The sequence below is a fragment of the Rhinolophus hipposideros genome (genome assembly GCF_964194185.1).
Source record: "Rhinolophus hipposideros genome assembly, chromosome: 12".
NCBI classification, from domain to species: domain Eukaryota; kingdom Metazoa; phylum Chordata; class Mammalia; order Chiroptera; family Rhinolophidae; genus Rhinolophus; species Rhinolophus hipposideros.
In genome coordinates this window covers 9,024,622-9,045,282 of record NC_138058.1, presented here as the reverse complement: position 1 = coordinate 9,045,282, position 20,661 = coordinate 9,024,622, and the positions used below count along the sequence as shown (strand labels likewise).

At 41.9% G+C, this 20,661-nt stretch overlaps 1 protein-coding gene across 7 annotated transcripts in view; it reads left to right on the top strand.

Annotated features, from left to right (window-relative positions):
* Positions 1 to 20,661, top strand: part of IL1R1 (interleukin 1 receptor type 1) — a 70,953-nt gene that overhangs the window by 11,685 nt on the left and 38,607 nt on the right. For 3 of the 7 annotated variants that reach the window (XM_081068165.1, XM_081068170.1, XM_081068171.1), the window contains exon 1: positions 20,203 to 20,449. The exons of 2 other annotated variants lie outside the window; for them this stretch is intronic. The gene's annotated coding sequence lies outside the window, so the exon portion shown is untranslated. Of the gene's footprint in view, positions 1 to 19,798; positions 19,958 to 20,202; positions 20,450 to 20,661 lie in introns of those variants that run through there. 2 more of the 7 variants (XM_081068167.1, XM_081068168.1) reach the window with 2 other exon arrangements.

Sequence of the window (20,661 nt, the reverse complement as noted above, 5' to 3'; positions counted from 1 at the left end):
GGGGTGTAAATGTCTAACTATTACATTGTTTTGTAAACCTGAAACTAAAACAAAACAAAACAAAACAAACAAACAAAAAAGGAGGCAGTGATGGGGAACTGTCAAAGGGATTGGTGTATCATTTGACTGAAGCCAAGAAGCATCAAAGACCAGGGGGAGGAATGTTTAAAAATCTGGGGTCCAGGGAGACGAACGCACATCTGGAATGTGAGATCCAGTGGTCTGGGCTTTGTCCCGGAGGCAGTGGGCTGCCCTGCCTGGCAGAATTTGTCGGCTAAGATTGAAGCACAGGGCAAGTCGAGGCTGGCCTAGCTTCGCAGTCTTCATCCAGTTAATCTGAATTGTGTAGAAGAAAAGTGTGTTTTGTTTGTCTCGTTGGACAGGGTGGAAAGAAGCCTGTGTAGGTTACACATGTTAGTTTTCATTGACAAGGTAGGTGTACTGTATGAGGTGGTGAGGACTTCTTCCAATTGTTGCCTTACTCATTTCTCTCCTCTTCTCTAATTTCTGACACTTTCTCTGACCAGCCCCAAACCCCCTGAGGAAGAAATTTCAGAGCTTTCCCCTCTTCCCCCACACAGAATCTTGTTGTCTAGATGAGTAACAGTGAAACTCTGAGTCTAAAAAGATTGTGTGGGTATTAAAAGCTTTGATGGTTAGCATGGTATTTACTTAATAATTCTGGCCACACTGACTCTTCAGTAACTGTTTTTTTCCCTTCTTTTCAACAACAACAACAAAAAATGTAAAGGTCAGCTAGAATTGAGCATAAATGGCCGACACACTTCTTCTGCAAATGATGTTTCTGAATTAACATCATTGCATCTCAATACTCTCCAGTGTATTTTGGGAATTTCATTTATAAGAAAGTCTCTAAGTGCTGCTGCTAGTGATGGAGAAAGGGGACTGGAGAGAGGTCAGTTTCCTGGAGTTGAGATCACTTTGTCTAAGTCCGATTTTAAATGATCAAAAAGTATTTATTGTTTTGCACTGTGTTAGACATGGTTTTTGTCTCCCAAATCTCTTGGTTTTGCATTTATTCCTGTTGGAATGATTGATAGGAATATCAGAAATATTTCTGATTTCACTCAGAAATAGCGAAATCATGTTAACAGACTTTCTAGATTTGGTCCTGTGTTTTCTTTATGACCAGGCTAACACTTTTCTAGACCAAGTTTGCATAACTATAGTTTCTCAGTTCTGTTTCTTGGTGTTCTCACGTTAATTAATAATCCCATTGCAATATGTTTGACCCAGTTTGAAAGAATCTAATAATAAATGGGGAAGGAAAAATAAAACCACTTAAAAAAGATAATGCTTATTTACACACGAATCTTAGATATATGACAAAGTAAGGAAATAAAATATGGAAAAGTGTTTGTTTTAACATCCTAGTTTTAATTATTGGGCAGTATTATCCCATATCTACACCTTTACTCATCAAACCACGTGTCCAATTTTGGATTGGAAGGACATCCTTACCCTACACTTGAAAAGTAGCTCCTTCCCCACTTATCTGTGGGGGAACCAAGATAACAACACAAAGCATCTACTATGTGCCACCTACCACGATAAGCACTTTGTCTGTGTTGTCACCATCCTGGCAAGGTGGGCTGTATTATCCCCATGTGATTAATGGGGGAACAGATCCTGATGAAGCACAATTGGAATGAGGCCTCTCCTATGCTCTTTGTGGATCCGCACGTACGAACATTTGCTGCTTAAGTTTCTTGTTGACATTACAAAATAAAGTGGTTGCATACATTACTGTTAGCTATCTCTGACTTTTCAGACCCTTAAATAGCCACCAACATTTCTGTTCCGTTACTTCTGTACTCCAAAAGCCCTTTTTGAGTCTTTGTCCTAACTCCCTTTGGGCATGTTCCTTGCTTATTTATTTGCTTAAGTGACTCTCACCTTGTCCCAAAGAGGGCTTGGAATTGCTTGTTGCTTGTTTAAACATGTGTCCAAGTCTGTATGACCCCTTAGGGATGTGGGCTTCTCAGAAATGGTGTTTGTGTGTGTGAAACACTGCTCGGCAGAAAATATTTACTTTGTCTGGAGCATGAATTTCAAGAGTTACCCTCATTTATTAAGATCTTGGAAAAGTGCCAAAGCTGCTGCCTCCTGGGAGTTTTCCATCAAAATCTGTCCACTGGCATGGTAAAGAATGTGTTTGTAAAGAAAAGAAATTATATATATTATTAAATATATATATATTTAATATATATAAGAAATAATATATATCTTATAATATATATTATAATTATAATATATAAATATATCTTATAATATATATAAAAAATTAAATATATATATAATTAAATATATACATATTTAAATTGCTCAAAACAAGCATGTGATTCTGCCAGGAGCAAAGAAAACATTTCTCAGAGGGTGATGATAAAAACCACAACTTAGTGCTAAAGTTAGGTTGGACCTTTCTTTTAATAACTCAAACACATCTAGTCAAAACGTAAGCTTCCACTGCTCTTCCAAAATATGTCTTTGTCCATGGAGTATTTTCCCTCTCAAAATGCTTTGTACTTTGAATTCTTTGTGAAGTTGGGATATTTACTATGGAAACCAAATTGCACTTCCTTTGATCAGCTGAAAATTAGAAAATAAATTTTGTGCAGTCATGAGGTTATTGTTTTCAAATTAACTGCATCAAATTAACTTCTGGGACCAAAACCTCAATGACACAATTTCAAAAGGCAACTGTAGCAGTCACTTGAGCACCAGGTGTTGAGAATGACTTCCAGTGCACCTGGCCAGAGACTGTGTCAGCCTAGTGGGGACAAAAGCTGAAGTGTCTTCCTGGAAATTACATAACAAGTGCAGACTGTTAGCTCGTGGTCACACAAGTGGGTTTTAGTGGTAAGTCATTCTCATGGTCCTTAATCCCCTCTCAGAACTCTAATGGGTCCCTTGGTGACGCAGGTGGACAAATAGGGCTATCCCGAAAAGGCTCAATCTAAAAGCCTTCCCTTGAGGTCTCAAAGCTTTCATTCATAACCTCACTATAATTAACTTTCATGTGCTTATTTGGCTAGATCAACACACATCTCTGCCATATTTCACATGAAAATATTTCAGCATGGAGACTTTGATGTGTATGTTGTGTGAGCATGTATATTGTGTGCGTGCGTGGGTGTTGGGTTTGTTGTGTGTATGAATGTTGTATGAATATGTTTTTTGTGTTGTGTGTATATTGTATGTTGTGTAAGTGTTGTGTGACTGTTTTGCATGTGTTTGTTTCTATAGTTTGTGTGTATTGTGTTTTTTTGTGTGGGTTTTTTTGCATGTTTTATGTGTTACATGTGTTGTGTATGTGTTGTATGAGTGCCCAATGCCTGGCATATATTTGCTTGTAAATATTTTTGTTGAATGAAGGAAAGAACATAATTTCTGCCTCCCGTGAGCTCATTGTATAAACTCAAAGGTTAGATTGTCAATTCCTTGTGGGTAAAGCATGTTTTGCGTTATTTTTCTGTTCTTCAGAGGGAAGCAAGGCTGGCATAAACAAAAGTGTTGGGGCTCAGATTGGAAATATGTATTGTATAACTGAACACAATTTTGCTCTCATGCTCAGTCTTGTTGAAGGAGATATTTATTTATCACATTCACCTTCTCATGTACTATATGATTTCCGTCTTTATTATGTTTACAGTTTGTCTATAGACTGTGAGGTCTGCACGGGTAGGGGTTTTGTCTGACTTGTCCCCAGATACATTGCAAGTACCCAGAACACTGCCTGCTATACAGTGTGTGCTCAATAAATATTTATTGAATGAATAAATATTCAAGAAGATTTATTCATTCAATAAATGAGTAAGAGTAAATGAGTTCCAGCATGTTTGGTCTAAATCGAGGTTTGGGGGCAAATACAGGTATTACTATCTCTGGCACAGTTTACTTTAAATCTCAGTGCTCTTGGTAAGTGGCTTTTCAGGGCTTCTCTCTCTTGCTCCTCTCTGGTCCTCTCCCTGAGGTTGACCTAGCATTCTGCCTCTCACAATTGCCTCTATCGCTGGCATCACGAAGGGGGCCCCACGTAAACTGGCCCTTGGTGAGCTGTGTCATCCGGCTTGGTCAATGGTAGTGACCTGTCTTTGGTCCTTGCTGCGTTCTGTCCTCTGTGTGTCTATTGTGGTGTGACAGGTCTCAGCGGAGTATGGGGCATCCAGCCACCCAGTGCTGATAGCTGTGGGCCTTGCCATTACCACAAATAACGGTTACAGGAACCGTTGGCAGCTTCTCCCATTTGGCTGGTGGCAGCTCCTTCGGCTCTGATTCTCCTGTGTCTGAATGGAAGCCAGGTCTCACTCCATGCCCACCTTCTCTGAGGGAATTGACCTCTCCCCAGTATTCTCCAGGGAGAGGAGTCTGGCAACCCAGTGACCTCAGGTTTCTACTCTGTCTTCCAGATTTAACTGTAAGAGCTAAGCTCTTGCTTCCTCCTTTTTCTCTCTCTAGGGGGTCTTCCCGCTGTCATAGGATGTCCCCCACCCGTCCCCGGCTATGTGGTAGAAGAGCTCCACTGTCCTGGTCTAGCCTTGTTTGTTCTTTGGCTTAGGGGTCCAATCTTGCTCCCTGACTCTTAAGATGTAAAGCCCAATTTAGTGAGTTCCAAATCAATCCTTTTTCTGTCTGTGCCCAGCAGTTTCCACCACACTTGAAGACACCTCTTGTAACAGATGATAGGTCATAGTTACTTGGCAGCATTTATTCTTTCCTATTGTGCATATTATAATTAATGACATTTTACTTAAGGCTATTATCTGGCCATGGACTTAAACTCTATTCTGAAGTTTAAAGACCAGCAATACCTTCTTTGTTCTTGCCTCTATCTTCTGCTCCTTGAGGTAATGGATGCCTCTCCTTTAAAGGTATGAAGCCACTGGACAAGTGGAAACAATTAAAGCGTTACTGGGAAAGAACGCACGTTTGTTTCACGTTCAAAAAATGTAATTCCCAGCACATAAGATCACCCTGTGAATTAATAGAAATGGGATAGGACCATCTTAATGCAATGGGCTGGCCTCCACACTGTACTCTGGAATACAGCTAAAGAAAAAAATGTGTCCATCTCAAGGAGGACTGGTCTGCCATGGAGCGAAATATAGATCTCCCAGACAATGGGATAGTGCTCACTCAGGCCGTGGGGAAGTCACAGCACCTGGTACAGAGTGAGGATGGAAGCCCCCAAGACCGATGCTGTTAAACCCTGGAATCAGCCTCCTGTCCAATTCCTTGACCATTAAGGACACATCTGATGATATCTTGGTTTCCCAGTGTGTCCTTCCTGGAGAAGAAAACATGCTGTGATTAAATAGTAATAGCTTGTCCCTTTGGCAGTTATAGGTTTCATTTTCAACTGAAAAGTCAGAATTCCATTCTGGACTTACACATCTGTCTCATAAGAATATTATGAGTGTAAGACACCGAGAGGCCTGAATTCCGGATGAGAGCCAGGCCTTAGGGACAAGTGACTCCACTGGCTAAGGCCATCTTGCAGGATACCTTGGGGTTAGCCAGATATTTTTTCTAGGAACAATTTGACCTCAAACAATGTCTTTCTTCTAAAGCTTCTATGTTTAGATCAGAATTTTCTGTGTCAGTTCTCTCTCTCTCTCTCTCTCTCTCTCTCTCTCTCTCACACACACACACACACACACACCCCAATGAATGGGTGGACATGAAATAAAGACATGCCAAATCTTGGAACAACAACCAAGTCTAAGAAAATGTTCTCTAATATGAATGCAGGGCACTCAGTTGGATATCAGTGATTCTAAGCTATAGGAGTTGGCCATTGCCAGAACAATAGGCTCTTTCAAATGAATTAACTTTGCTTAAGCAAAAAGAGCAAAATGGTCGTCAACATTTGGGAATGCCTCCTGGAACTCAAGGGCAAAGATGCAACCTGGCTTCCAGAAGGGCTGGGACCAGCCTGGGAGGTCGTATGTCAGAGTCTGAAGTAGTCTCTTTTCATTTCTTGTCTTCACTTCTCGCTTTTTTCACTTTCTCTGAAAACAGGCTTTCTTTGCGTCTCTGGTTTGTATGATGGAAAACAGCCACCTTTCATCTCCCAAATGCCGTTCAAAGCAGAATACCTTCTTTGTTTTGACTCTATCCATGATACATAGAAATTAGCTCTGTGTGTTTTTAGCTTGATACAAAATTCTTGGGAGGGAGAATGTGAATGTTCTACCTTTGGTCTAGTGAATACTGTTGATCCATTCGGTCATGGCCAAGAGCATCTTCCTAGGCCCACACCTATAGAGTCGAGGTGGGGTCAGGGAATTGGTTTGCATTCCTGAGAAATAGGAGTATGTAACACACTGAGTAGACAACAACCCAAAGGCATCTGTGTAAATGAAGAAAGACTGAACACAGCCTTGAGTTAAATATTCAAGTACATTCAATCTATTTCCTTACGGTAACATTGCATTCTAATCCAAGGTGTGTTGATTCAAAGGATGATATACTCTAATGCCAAAGTTTCATCAATCAAAGACATTTAACCAACGATGTACCATTGCCATGCTTTACTTACTGCCCGTGAAGTTGTGTTTATATCTTATTGGGAAGAGCATTATGAAGCCCACTTTGAGAAGCAAGCTGAGTTTTCTGATAAATGCATTTAGTTTTTTCTGGAATGAAATAGTCCCAGGATTCCAGAGTTGAAACAAATTTGAGTAAATCAAAGCAAAATTTACCATTAATATTAATGATAAATGAAGGGGCTAAGGGAAATACTTCTGAATTATATCAATACTTCATGTAAATGAAATAATAAAATGTTATAGTTTAAAATAATGCACACTAATACAATTACAAGAAAATATAGAAATATGGGTGGAGTGTCTCATGGATCTTTTCTGGTTGATGTAAAGCAGGGAATGAGACTTGGACGCGATTGTAGGGGGAGAGGAAAAGGGGGAATGGAAAAGGGAAGAGGGAGAGAAAGGGGGTTTATTGGGTGAGATCATCTAAGTAAAGCACTGAGGGACTACCCCCACTACTGAGCTTAGACAAGGAGAGCGGGAGATGGCAGAGTGGCCACCCTTGCAGCTCTCAAAGCTGATGGCTGGGAAGATCTCCCGGAGACTCTTTCTTGGTGGCTGCCCAACTGTCTAGAACTATTGCTCATTTAGCATGTGCTGTCTTCCCTCCACAGAACAACTTGATAGGAAAACGACAGGATTTACTCTTGCAACTTTCTTCATCATCTCTTCATAAAGAGTAATTCTTAGTTGGGATTTAGTCTGGTACGATGTCTTCCTTTTTCCTTGGTCATCCCTCTTGGTAACCTTATTATTGTTTGTTGGACCAAGGGCTCCCAAGAAGTGAAGGGAAGAGTTTCTGACATGGGTAGGGGGCAGTCACAAAGATGAGTTCAGAATTAAGTCATATTTAATCACCAGGATACACACTGTAGCACACAGATGAAGAAGAGGAATAAAGAAGATGTTTAAAAGGTTGAAGCACAAAATGTTGAGACATTCCAGCCCCTGGTGACACTTATTGCACAGGGGGGTCAGCCAACATAGTTGGTTCAAGCCCTTCTCATGTTCTTCGGTGTAATAGTTCAAAGCAGAGTTCACATTAATAAGAACAAGTTTTATAGAGAAAGCTCAAGGTGCTTCCAAAGGAAAGCTGAGCAAAGCTGAGAGGGTCTCCCAGGGGGTCTGTCCCTGAAGGAAGCCTTCTTTTGTGATGCTTCGGATATTGCAAGACCTGGAATTTGAAATGGTTCTTCTAGACAACTGACTTGTTACAGTTGGTCAGGGACTGCAGATGAGGAATGGGACAGAGTCAAGGATGAATAAGTACAAGTCAAAGAAAATAGTGTCTTTATCTCTACTGGTCTGAGGAGCAGTTGGTAGCTCTTTAACCTTATGGATTCCCAGGTACCCTCTCGAAAGTCTCCTCAGGAGGTAGGGCTTTAGAAGAGTCTAAGAAACTCTGGTGCACAGGCAGGTATGGGCCCACTGATCCAACCATCCCTCTATCTGATTCATTAGGTCCCTTTCCCATAACCGGAGCCAGTGGCTGTGCAACCTGGGTTTGAAGGAGGAGGGTTTTAGTGTCAGTTCTCTTCTCAGCCCACAGCACAAAAGACAAGCCATGAATTGAAGCAGCTGGTCTAAGCTCCTATGTGAATACCTCTTCTAGGCTCTTGGGTATGGCCGCCTTGGAGATGGTGGGTTGGTGAGTTGGACTTCAGCTTTGCTGCTCTGCTTCTTCCTATGTTCAGGGCCCCCACTTTGTCCAGGGTGAGAAACACGTTGTTCCAGGTCTCCATTTTTTGACATCCCATTGGCTGAGTCAGCTCCCCACCTATTTTTAGAAGAATCCAGGACAGATAAGTTGTCCTAAAACTAAAGACCTGCATATACTCGTATGCGTGGATAGGGCATGGGGAGACAAAACAAAGATAGCTGAGAGGATGACAGCTGGTGGTGGAAAAGAGTGGAGGCAAAGAAGATAAAATATTATTAAATGGAAAAGGTGAAAAATACTGAAATCAAGTACAAAGATTTCCAATGTGCAGAATTAAGTGATTCCTCCCTCCCTCCCTCCCTCCCTCCCTCCCTCCATTCACTTAGCACATGCAGGCTTTCTTCTGGACAATGATAATACAACAGTGAGCAAAATTCATGGTGCTCACATTCTAGTATGGGCAAATGGTTAATAAACAAGATCATCAAGTAATATAGTAAGTTAGATGAGGACATGTGCTATGAAGCACCAGGAAGGACTTCAGATAGAGTAGGGATGTGTGTGTATGTGCACATATGTGCGTGTGTGCATGTGACATCTAATGGCTTGGGATATCTATTTGGCAATAAGAAGGGGAATTGCCTTGGCAATGAGTGATCTGCAATTTAGCAGTGTAGGGTGACCGGGAAAGAGGTATTGCCGTTATCAAGACAGGAAATGATTCACGGCTGGGTAAAACTTTTTAACAATGAAAAACAAAGAGAAACAGAACCACTTTGGTATGGTAGTAATTAAATTTCTGAATTTACGTAAGGAATGTTGAGAAACTTTTGGTTGCAAGCTGACCTTTAGTTTCCTTTAAGTCCCGCATTATCTTTGAGTACCCTTTAAACTTCAGTTCCTGGTAGTTCTTCACGTTATTGACTTAGGTTCACTATCCTATCACACAGAGACCAAGTTATTTATACATTTCACATTTGCTTATTTTAGACTTGAGTGTTTATGCAGAAATACCCCACTTTTTAAATGTGGTTTTGATTGGTGTTTTTGGAATGAGGAATTGACTAGCTGTGGTGACCTAGTGTGACTCTTTGCCAGAAATTCTGACCCACAATTTATCAGAAATATCCCCATTCCAGATTGACATCACATTAGGAGTTTATGCCCAATAGAGCTTCAGTAATACTTGCTTATTTTTATAATGTTATTCGGTTAAAGATACTGTTTGTTACGTTGATTATCTGTAATTGTATCGATAACTCTCTGGTGTAACTGGACAGGAATATTTATACCATTTCATAGGTTCAGAAAGCTTGAGTAACTGCCCCAAATATAACTAATGTATGGCAAATAATGATCATCTCTACCCCTATGTGCCAGATGATGTTTAAATGCTTTTTATATATTAACTTACTCAGTTCTCACAACAATCCAGTAAAGTAGGGACTATTAATAGCATTAATTCATCATCAAAGAAACCAGTACTCAGAGAAGTTCAGTGACTTGCTCATCACCACACAGCAAGTCCAACCGGCAGCCGCTCCTGCATCTTATAGGATGTTTTTCACTTTACAAACTTGACTCCACAATAGTGATACCTGGTGGAACAGTTAAAATGCAGCATTGTGAGTGGGAAAGACCATCAGCTTTGGAGAGTGAGCTGAATCCCAGGTTGGTTATTTAACTCACTGGATAATCTTAGGCAAGTTCCTTATGCTTTCTGGAAGGTCTTTCTTGGTCTATAAAATAAGGGGATAGTGATACTGTTCACAGTGTGGTGAGCATTAAATGTGACGTCTTCTTGAAGCATCTAACTTATTGTCAGATACATAATAGGTGCTTGGTATTTGTACATTTCCTTCCTACATAAATGATCAATTATTAGGCACTGATCCAATGAGTAGTTATGAACGTTGTGCTGAAATAAATCGGAAATAGCACTGGCAGTTTTGTATACGTTTTGAGAAATTCAGGGTGGGACTTGTGCTACGTAAAAGAGCAGTAAAGATCTCCATGATGAACTAGAACACCGGTCGTATGGGTGACGCTAATAGGGGCTGCTGTTCCGGCCAATATGACTTCTAAGCCTGGGTAACCAGGTGAAGCCGCTGGTGGTATTGGAGCTGGTTCTCTCTTCGGCCTTCTTGATCTGCCCTTTGCCCTTGCTCCTGGGAAGATTCTTCCGTGAACTACACGGTGGTCTCCACAGGGCTGCAAAAGCTTGACATAGAACGGAAGTTCTCAAACTTTTGAGAAACTAAGAAATTCTTTATATTCTTATATAAAGAAACTAAGGATTTCTTTATATTCTTAAAAATTATTGAAAACTTTAAAGAGGTTTGTTTCCATGGTCAACTGTATTCATATTAACTGTATTAGAAATGAAGTGACCTTTGTTGTTCACTTAAAAATAACAACGGGTTCATTTCCTGGTAACATAAATAACATATTTTTATAAAAATAATTATCTCTTGGAAACAAGAAAAATTAGAAATACATCACGTAGCCTCTGAAAATGTAGACTTGTGAGAGATGTGTGTGAAAAAGGCACATACCATCTTTGAATTATTATCACAGTAGTTTTGACCTTCTGGACCCATGAAAGCGTCTCAAGAAACTTTGAGAGCCACTCATGTAGCTTTAACAGTTTTTCAACACTCTTAGAATTTCCTCTCAACTTCTCCCTCCAGGTGCCTGTTTTCAAACAATCACAATTGCTAATAATTCATTCTTCACAAGTCTTGGGTTTAGCAAACCTGGAAATAGAGTTCTTTGGACTTCATATGTCTCCCTTCTTCCCTCGTTCCTTTCCTTCCTTCCATCCTGCCTTCCTTCACAACCGTTCTTTCCTTTTCATGTCTGGTGGCATAAACTTTTCCCATTCAGGCTGGTGTCTCACAACTGCTCTCTCTGCCTCTAGGGCCAAACAATTGCCAATCTGTCCTTTACCTGACACCATCATAATTTGCTTCCTCAAAACTCGTGGCTAACATTTATTCCTTTTGGGTTATGTTTGATAAATATTTCAAAAACTTTTCAAACCAAAATTAATTTTTTTTTGAGATGTGTAAAGAATTTTAGGCAGGCTCATGGCTGAGTCATATTTATGAACTTTGGAAACTGTGGAACAGAATTTTGCTGCCAGCCAAGATTGAGCAATAGGGCCTGGCTTTACTTTCTCCCCAGAGACAATCCAAAAAACTATATAAGCTACTTGAAACCTGGGTGTTTTAGATGTTGGACATCAGGCATTAAAGGAGAGTGAACCCTAAGAGACAAGACCCAAACGAGGTGAGTCCTACGATTGCTCCTGCTTGCTGACTTGAGAGAGTTTCTAGGCCATAAAGGGTGTCCAGTCATTTCCATAGGGAAGGGGGACCCAGGCACAACTCAGAAAACTTCCTTAATTGATGAGACAGAGCTGAGAGCCCAGGGTGACCAAGGTGGCTCCAGTTCACAGGAAGCATGGTGGAGAGGACACAGCTGCAAGGAAAGAGAACTTCAGATCTACAGAGGGTCCCCCTAAAGAATCCAAAAGGGTACAAATCAGCACATGTGTGTGAGGAAACTACTTGAATCCAGAAAAAGAACTACCCTAAGGAATTAGATAAAATAGTAGACAGCACACAAGGCCAGGAATAATTTCTATTTTCACCAGCTGGACTGGAGAACTTCATAATTTGTGGGCATTCAGTAGAGGACTGAGAAGGATTATGCTTCAGCTGTGTGACAAAACAAGCCCCAGACTACATGCTGCTGTGACCCTGCCTAACAAGTCATGAAAGCAAAGCCCAAAGAAATCAAAGTATATCCAAGAACTGACATACATTCCAGAACACAAGAACATCCAGCATCCAACAAGTTAAAACCCACAGTGTTTGGCATCAGAAAATGACCATGTATGCAAAGAAGTAGGAAAATAAGAAGGAGAAAAATCAATCAAAACCAACTAAAAACTAACACAGATGTTAGAATTAGCAGATGAGGACATTAGAACAATTATTATAACTGCATTCCATATGTTCAAAGAGGTATGTAGATAAATGGAAGATGTAAACAAAACAAAACAAAACACCCATCTTTACCTTTTAGAAATGAAAACTACAATGTCTGAGATAAAAAATATACTGGATGAGGTGAACAACAGATTAAACACTGCAGAAAAATAGATGAATGAATTTAAAAACACAGCAATAGAAACTATCAAAATGAAACACGGAGGGTAGGGACAAAAAACAAAAAAACAAAGCATCAGTGAATTGTAGGACAATTTTAAGCCACCAAATACACATGTGATTGAAGTCCCAAAAGAAAAGGCATAGAGTGACACAAATATTTGAAAATAATGGCCAGAATGTTCCCAAATTGGATGAAAATTATAAACCCACAGATCCCAAAAGCTCAATGACTCCCCCCAGAACCACAAAGAAAAACACACCAAGTTTCATCATAATTAAATTGCTTAAAACCAGTGATAATGAAAAACAATCTTAAAAGCAGCCAGAGGAAAAAACATACCTACAGAGGAACCAGGATGACAAGATGACAGATTTCTCACAGAAACAACGTAGGCTAGAAGACTTTGGAGATTTATCTCTAAAGTGCTAAAAAAAAAAAAAAAAAAAAAAAAAAAAAGAAAAAGAAAACGAAAAAAAACTTTTAAACTAGAAATCTATACACAGAAAAATATCCTTTAAAAATAGGGCAAAATTAAACTGTTTCAAACATAAAAAACTGAATTTATTATCAGCCGACATGTACTACAAAAATATGAAATGAAACCCTTTAGGCAGAAGGAAAATGATGACTGAGATCTGAATTTATCCAAAAGAATAAAGAGTGCTAAAAATGGCGATGAAATTATTACTTAAATTTCTTCAAAAGAAAATTGACTTTGTAAACAGAAGTAATAATGGTGTAGTGTGAGGCTGACAACATATGTAAAAGCAAAATGAATGACAAAAATAGCACAGGGGCCAAGCAGAGAGAAATGGACGTATAGTATTATAAGGTACTTCTATGTAGATTGAGATGTCACTTGTAGAGAAATTTTCAGCACTAAATGCCTACTTAAAAAAGCAGAAAAGTATCAAATCAGTGATTTCAGCCACCACCTTAAGTAGCTAAAAAAAGAAGAATAAATTACACCAAAAGCAAACAGGGGGTGAAAAACAATAAAGACCAAAGCAGGAAGCAATTAAATAGAGAACAGAAATACAATAGAGAAAAATCAATGACACTAAAAGCTGATTCTTTGAGATCAATAACATTGATAAATCCCTACCAAGAAAGATTAAGAATAAAACACAGAGACAGAAATATCAGTAGCAGGAATTAAGTAATATCACTGAACTGCACTACAAATATTAAAAAGGATAATAACAGAATATTAGGAATAAAATTATGCAAAAAACATTGACACTGAGGTGAAATGGGAAAATTCTTTGAAAGACACATGAATCAAGAAGAAATAGATAACTTGAATAGCCCTCTGTCCATTAAAGAAATTGAATTTGTATTGAAAAATCTTTTCACAAAGAAAATTTTAGGCCCGAATAACTTCTCTGGTAAATTCTACCACTTAAGGAAGAAATAATACCAATTCTGCACAAACTCTTCCAGAAAATTGAAGGTGAGTAAATTCTTCCCAACTCATGAGTTCTTCCAAACTCCATGAGGCTAGCATTAGTTGGATATCAAAGCCAAAGAGGAGATTTCAAGAGGAGAAAACTACAGACCCATATTCCTCATGAGGGAATGTGTGAGCAGGTATGATTTAGCTGAGCCATGAACCACAGACGGAATGATGACATAGTTGATCGAAAGGAAAGCGGAAGGTGTAAGAGCATTTTTGCTAAGGTGTAAGTTTAAAATGTGCAGATTGTCTCTTTTGGATAGGAACTAGCTGGCCAGAGAATGACTCCTGTTTCAGAGGCCCTGAATTGTCTAGATTTAAAAGCAACATCGTCCAACAGAACCGTTCTCAGTGGTGGAGCTGTTCTGTGCTGTTCGATATGGTCGATATGGTGTTCAGTAGTGATGTGGCTAGTGCAACTCAGGAACTGGATTTTGAATTCTATTTAATTTTCAATGATTTAAATAGCTTCATGTTTCTAGAAGCTACATGTGTTGGATAGCACAGATCTATGGGCATACAAGACGGAATCCTTGGAGCTACCTTCTGAGAGCTCTGTGTTTCCTGCCCAAAGTCTGTTCCAGTCTGGATCCTGAATCTTTTATGTCATTAGTAGGTAATTGAGATCATAGGCTTCTACTACTGCCACTCAATTGCCCAGTGGCGTTGGCTTCTTCTGAGGACACTACCAGCTGTGTTCTAGATTGTAAGCTGAGGTCATCAGCAGGTCTAATTATCTCAGAGTAGGAACAGGTTTGCACCCACATTCAGGCTCTTAATTCAGTGATTTACTTATAAGGATGTGAGAGGCAAAAAAGAATCAGTGGTACTATGGCCTCTTCTCCCAACCCTTGAACCCAAGGCAGAGAGCTTTTCCAGCTCCCATCCTCCCTCAGAGCAGTCATGGACGGCAGTTACCGGCTGCTGAGTTGTTGCCAAATTGTTTTTCTGAGGAAAGATGAGAGAAAGGAATAGTTACATGTTAATATAATCTTTGGACATTAGGTAAATAATTCAAGAAATAGGGCATTCCTGAGTTTTCCCAGACTTTCCTTCTGCTTCTGTGGTCAGAAGAAGTGACCTACTCTTTACTCTTCGAGTACCTTTGCTAGTGGACACTATCTCTTGGAAAATCATCAAATAACAATACTGGAAACTAAAATCATTCTTGCAGTTAGCATTTGCTGAAAAGGACAAGGTTATAGCTACTTCTTTTATTTTAAAAATGTTTATGTCTAAAAATTCTAAGTGTGTTTAAAGCATATGACCATCTCCTAACTCTCATTTTTCCTTTGTTTGCTGGTGAGACAGTCATAATAATAATTTTAAGGAAGTCCTCTGTAACTGGGCCGTGTTCAGAGGTGATGCTGGAGAAGGGAGGATGTCATTTTAATTTTGAGAGACTTGGCGTACGAGGATGATTCTATATGGTACAGGATGGGCCAGGAACGATCATGACACATTCCTGAGCACAGTCATCGCTTTGCTTATCTATGATTGTTCTACAAATTCAGTCGCTTAAAACAACAATGTATCATTATCTCTCATGGTTCTGTGGGTTGATGGGACTCAGCTGGGTTGTTCTCCTCTGGGGACTCCCCATGGATGTAGTCGGAAATTGGCTGATTAGGGTTAATATCCAAGGCTTAATATTCAAGATGGCAAGCTCCCATGGCTGGCGTTGGTTCTGCCTATCAGGGCTGTGGACTGGAGTGCCTCCACGTAGCTTGGGATTTCTAATTGCATAGCAGTCTCAGATAGTAATACTTCTTACTTGGCAACTTTGGACACCAACAGTGAGTGTTCCAAGAAGTCAGGAAGAAGCTGGAAGGTTTTTAATGTTCTGGCCTCAAATGTTTCAGAAGGTCAATTCCACCTCATTCTATTGATTGAAATTGAGTAAATCACTGAGATTAGCCCAGTTTCAAGGGACAGGAAACTAGACTTCACCTCTTAATTGGAGGAGGAGTGAAAAACTTGCAGCCATTTTTAATTTACTACCATGATCACATTAAAAAGAAAACCACTTAGAGAAAAGAAATTGGCAGTTATATTCAGAAGGGATCAGAGAGCTGGAAGGCTGCAACAGGAAAGTCTGGATTTTGAAAGGTGGTTGTGGAAAAGGGAAAGTGAAAAAACTTGGAGACAAATTACAGAAACTTGAAGAAAACCAAAGAGGGCGAAACTGTAGAATTTCAGCGGAAAGAATATTAGATTTAAAAATGAATGTAAGGAAGCCGGTACTCTTATGTGTTTCACATATGACTAAACACAAAGGTTGTAATAGGCCTTTCTTGGGTGCCTTTTGGATGGTGATGGATAGTTTGGTTATTGGTGCTTTAAGTTCCATGTGTCGAAATAGTCGTCAAATCAAAGACAGCTGGCATTAAAAGACAGAGGCCACCAGTCTGGTTCTGTTAGGTGCAGTGGTTCTTGGAAGTTACTAATTCAATCGCCTCTGGAAATTTCTGCGTTGTTTCTGTGTTAGCATAGGAAAAACGAGGTGCAAGAAGCCCCTCTCAGTCATTTGCCTCATCGAGCATGATTAAAACTGCAATTAGAACAAAATGTTGGCAGGGCTGCCTGCCATGCCCACTTTTTCTTTCTCCTCTCCCAAAGGAGGTTAAGAAATAGTTCATTGCCCATGGCAATCTTGTCATATTTTACACTTTCTCATCAGCTCTCATGTCCAGTTCACATGTGGCTGTCTGATTTGTCCAGGTCTTGAACAGAAGGGTCTGAATAGAAAGATGATCATAGAAGCCCACATACAACTGTTTAGACAAAGGGAGAGTGTTGAGCTGATTAAAACTGAGAAGTTGCAGTGATGGGAAATAATAAGAGACATAAATTTGAAAAGTGGTTATGTGGAGGCCAATAGATGGAAAATGTGTGAAGGAGCAGAAAACCAGGCTGTAGCAGGAAGTCCATCTAGGACAGTGGTTTTTAAATCTGTTAACACACTGTGGTGCTGTGAGCAGTTCCTGGCAGTTCCATAAATAACAAAAAATGACGTAGCAAGAATCACAGAGGCCCTGTGTGCAAAAACGTATTTTTCTTTATTTCCCACAATTAAAGTCAACTTAACTCATGAATCCTTATTTCCATCTGGAGCTAGAAAAAAAAAATCTTGCCAATTCAGCGTTGTTTAGTCTCTACTGGTTCAAGACTCAGTCCCTTTGGGGTAACAACAAAATCTATTTAGAATTCTTCCGTCTCTAAACCCCTTTATGTTTCTGTGGGGTAACTGGAGTTCTTTGGAGGCGGTGGAGAGGAAAGGCATGGGCAGCTTCTGGGAAAGGGCTCTCTCCATATGTCATCCTCTGGACTTACGGACTTTAGCTCACATCACGCTTGCCATACAGCCCTTACCTACAAGACCTCTTCTTGGCTTTGGCTTTCATACCCATTGGCAGTCTGTCCCCTTGGAGGATCTGGGGAGTCTGAACACTCTGGGATTCACTGGACTTTGTGAGGCAGCGTGTCCTCAGGCCCAGGCAGTTGTGCTGTCAAGGCTGTGCCTTGGCACTGACTATGCCAGACATGGAGCTTTGCGATGACACCGGTGGTATCCAGGGCTCCACTCGGGAGCCCAGCAATGCCTGCCTCTTCCAGGATTTCCCTCAGTCTCCTCTCTCAGGAGGAGGCCAGGGTTTCTCTTGTTTGGCGTTGGTGGAGAATGGGGGCACTGCGCCACCTCTGAGAGACCTTCCAGGCTCAGTACACACCAGTCATCTCCCCTCTGCTTTTCATCCCCGCTGCTGGTCAATTCTGCTCCTTTGAGTGGAAAACCCACCCCTTTACATTACAATATGTTCTTCTGAACTCGGTGGCTTATGATATAAACTCCGTGTTCCAAGTCCTCCAACACTTTGGCTTTGGGGAATTCAAGGAATCAAGCACAAAAATGCTTCTTCTTTAAAGCTTTCAAGCCAATGTTCATGTTTATAACAGACAGTCCTTCAAAATGTCCTATCATATAAGTTACAGAAAATGTTTTATTTCTCAGAGCATCAGATCTTGTTGTACTGGTCAATGTGTTTTTGTTTTGTGTGCATTATTAGATATTCTTCTCAAAGAGCACCTCATGATCTGAGCATCTTGACGGATGGGGGATAGACTGAAAACCCTCAGGATGTATGGTCTCTTAAGGAAGGTGGCAGATGGCCAAGTCTTCCAAATGAAAAGAGTTTCAGAGATGGGAGAGTAGTGAGGGAAACACACTCCAGAAGATGTCCTGAGGCTATCAATGTTATTTCTGTTTCCCATAAGTTTTTGTCAAACACATCCATCACCATCTTCATGAAAGGCCGTGTCTTACACTAAAGCACACACTTGCATTCAGAGCATTTGTGCTCTGCTGAGAGCAGAACAGAGAGATGTAAGGGTGTGACAAGTCTACCCCTCATGAAGCCTCCAACCCAGGGGACGGAGCAAGGCGGGTGGACACCTGAGTTACCTAGGAAAGGAAGCAAGAGAGGAAAGTCAGGGAGAGTAGTCAGCATGGCTGAGTGAATTCAAGGTCCCACATTGAACAGTGGTTATAGGTGAGGAGGGAGGTCTACTAACCCCATCCCCATTTGGGGAGTGGTGTTTGAGAGTGCCACCTGGGAGTAGAAGCCCATGATTTTAGCAGGGCAGTTGGGGTAAGGATGTGTGGGAGGCGTCAGAATGTAAAGAAAAGTAAAAGGAAAGTGTGGTTTTTATTTCCACATTAGTGAACAAATCAATTTTACTTTCTACTTGTAACTGTTTAAAAACCTTCATTACGTAAATGGTAAGGTGAATTTACTCACCAACATACAACTCCCAGGCTAGTTCTGCACCATTGAACCAGACCCACCTGCTTTAGGGTTCCCTGACTGCCACTCGGACACACAGGCTGCAGTAGCTTCAGGACGAGGGTTCAGAGTAAGACCATCCCTGAGGGGACTGGATGATCCGTTCACAACCCTGGCTGCATGATGGAATCACCTGGGAGCTTTACAAACACCGACACTTGGGTCTCCGTCCCAGAGATTCTGACGTGACTGTTCTGAGCATCAGCGGTCCAGGACTGTCCCAGGATCCGAATGTGTAGTCAAGGTTTTGAGAACCTGCACTCTACAATGGAACTTCTGATTTAGATGGAACCTGTTCCATTGAGAAAGGCAAACTATACAAGCTCTGGAACCAAATATAATAAAATGATTTTTAAAAAGTGCGAAATTTTCATCATGTCAGGCACAAGGCAGTGTTGGGGCTGATGAATTATTGCTGCTTGTTTCTTTATGCTTTTCTGCAGCCCAGAATTGACTGGGGCAGTCTGGGTTATCTCAGTTCTTGAGGTTATGGGATAGGGTAGGGGAACAAGTGCCTGCTCAGCCTGGAAGGAATACAGAAGGGATGGTGTGTTCTGTTAGGGAGGAAGCAACCATTTACTCGGCGCCTCCTCTGAAGATGGCCCAGTAAGTCTTCAAAACAAGCCGGGCTTCAGTGACTTGTTGGAGGCATGGAGTGGCAGGGGAAGAGGGGGTTTCAAGCTCCTGGCTGTTGTGCTTGGAACCCAAGCCAGCTGCTGCCAGGACCCCAGCGTCCTTCACTCCCTGTGCAGAAATCTAGCTATGACCTTGGCAATTTATTGCATTTCTCTGAGTATCAATGAACTCTCATTTGCAAAATGAGCCAATGAGCAGGTGGGAGTAAGTGGGTTTTAAGCTAAAAAGAATGCCTGGTCTGGCCAAGAAGTCTGGTATCAAGACTGTACCACTTGTAAGCTGCTTTTTCATCTGGGCCCATAGCAATAACAATAAAAGTATCAGGTGACTCTAAGGTAGTGTCAACTCTGTGCCAGGCACTGGTTTACGGTAATTGTTCATTTACTTTCCCCAACCACTCTGTGAGATGGGAGCTGTTAGGATCCATTTTTACAGAACAGGAAAGGGAGGTACAAAGAAGTTAGTGAGTAGTCCAAGCCCACAACGCCAGTCTGAGAGCTGGGGCCCGACTCTCATCTCTCAGGCTCCAGGCACAAAAGTGTTAGTGTTTGCCTAGGGGTCTCATCATGCCCAGGGACCTGCTATTGGGCGGCAGCCAGGTGGCCATGTCTAGGTAAGTAGTGCCACTTTGGGTGGGACCACTGTCGCTGCCCCTTCAGGAACGGGGCCTTGATTTGGGGATGAGCGACAGCCTCCCAGTGTCCCGGCGCCCGGAGCCCGTAGGGTCCCGCAGGGATGGCCCCCCAGGGCGGCGTCCGGAACGGGTCCGGGCGGGGGCGGAGCGTCAGGCCAGCGCACTCGCCTCCCGCGCGGCCCGTCCCGGAGGAGCCGTCTCCGCCCGCGGCCCGCCCCCGCGCCGGCGGGGCTGGAGCTGGCACTGGAGCCGCGCCCCGCAGTGCTCACGCCCGGGCAGGCGCAGCTCGTGCCCGCCGCCCGGAGCCGGCTCGGAGCACGCGGCCGCCAGCGAGCGAGCACGGCCGGGCCGGCGCCCCCCGGAGCGGCGGGAATGTGACCTCCGCGCGCCGCGCCCGGAGCTCCTCGCTCGGCTCCCAGGGCGCCCGGCAGGGTGGGCTGCGCCCCTGCACGCCCCCACCGGCTCATCCAGGTAGGAGAACGCGGGAGCGGGCGGGGCTGGGTCGCTGGGGGGGCACTGACGGTGGCGTGGACACCGTTCTTTTGTAAGTTACCCTTGGCCGTCAGTTTGTTGTGTAAGAAGGTAATGGCCGTACAATCTGTGGGGTTCTTTTTTGTGTTTCTATTCCTGTGTGGTTCTGGAGGGTTGTTCTCTCTCTCTCTCTCTCTCTCTCTCTCTCTCTC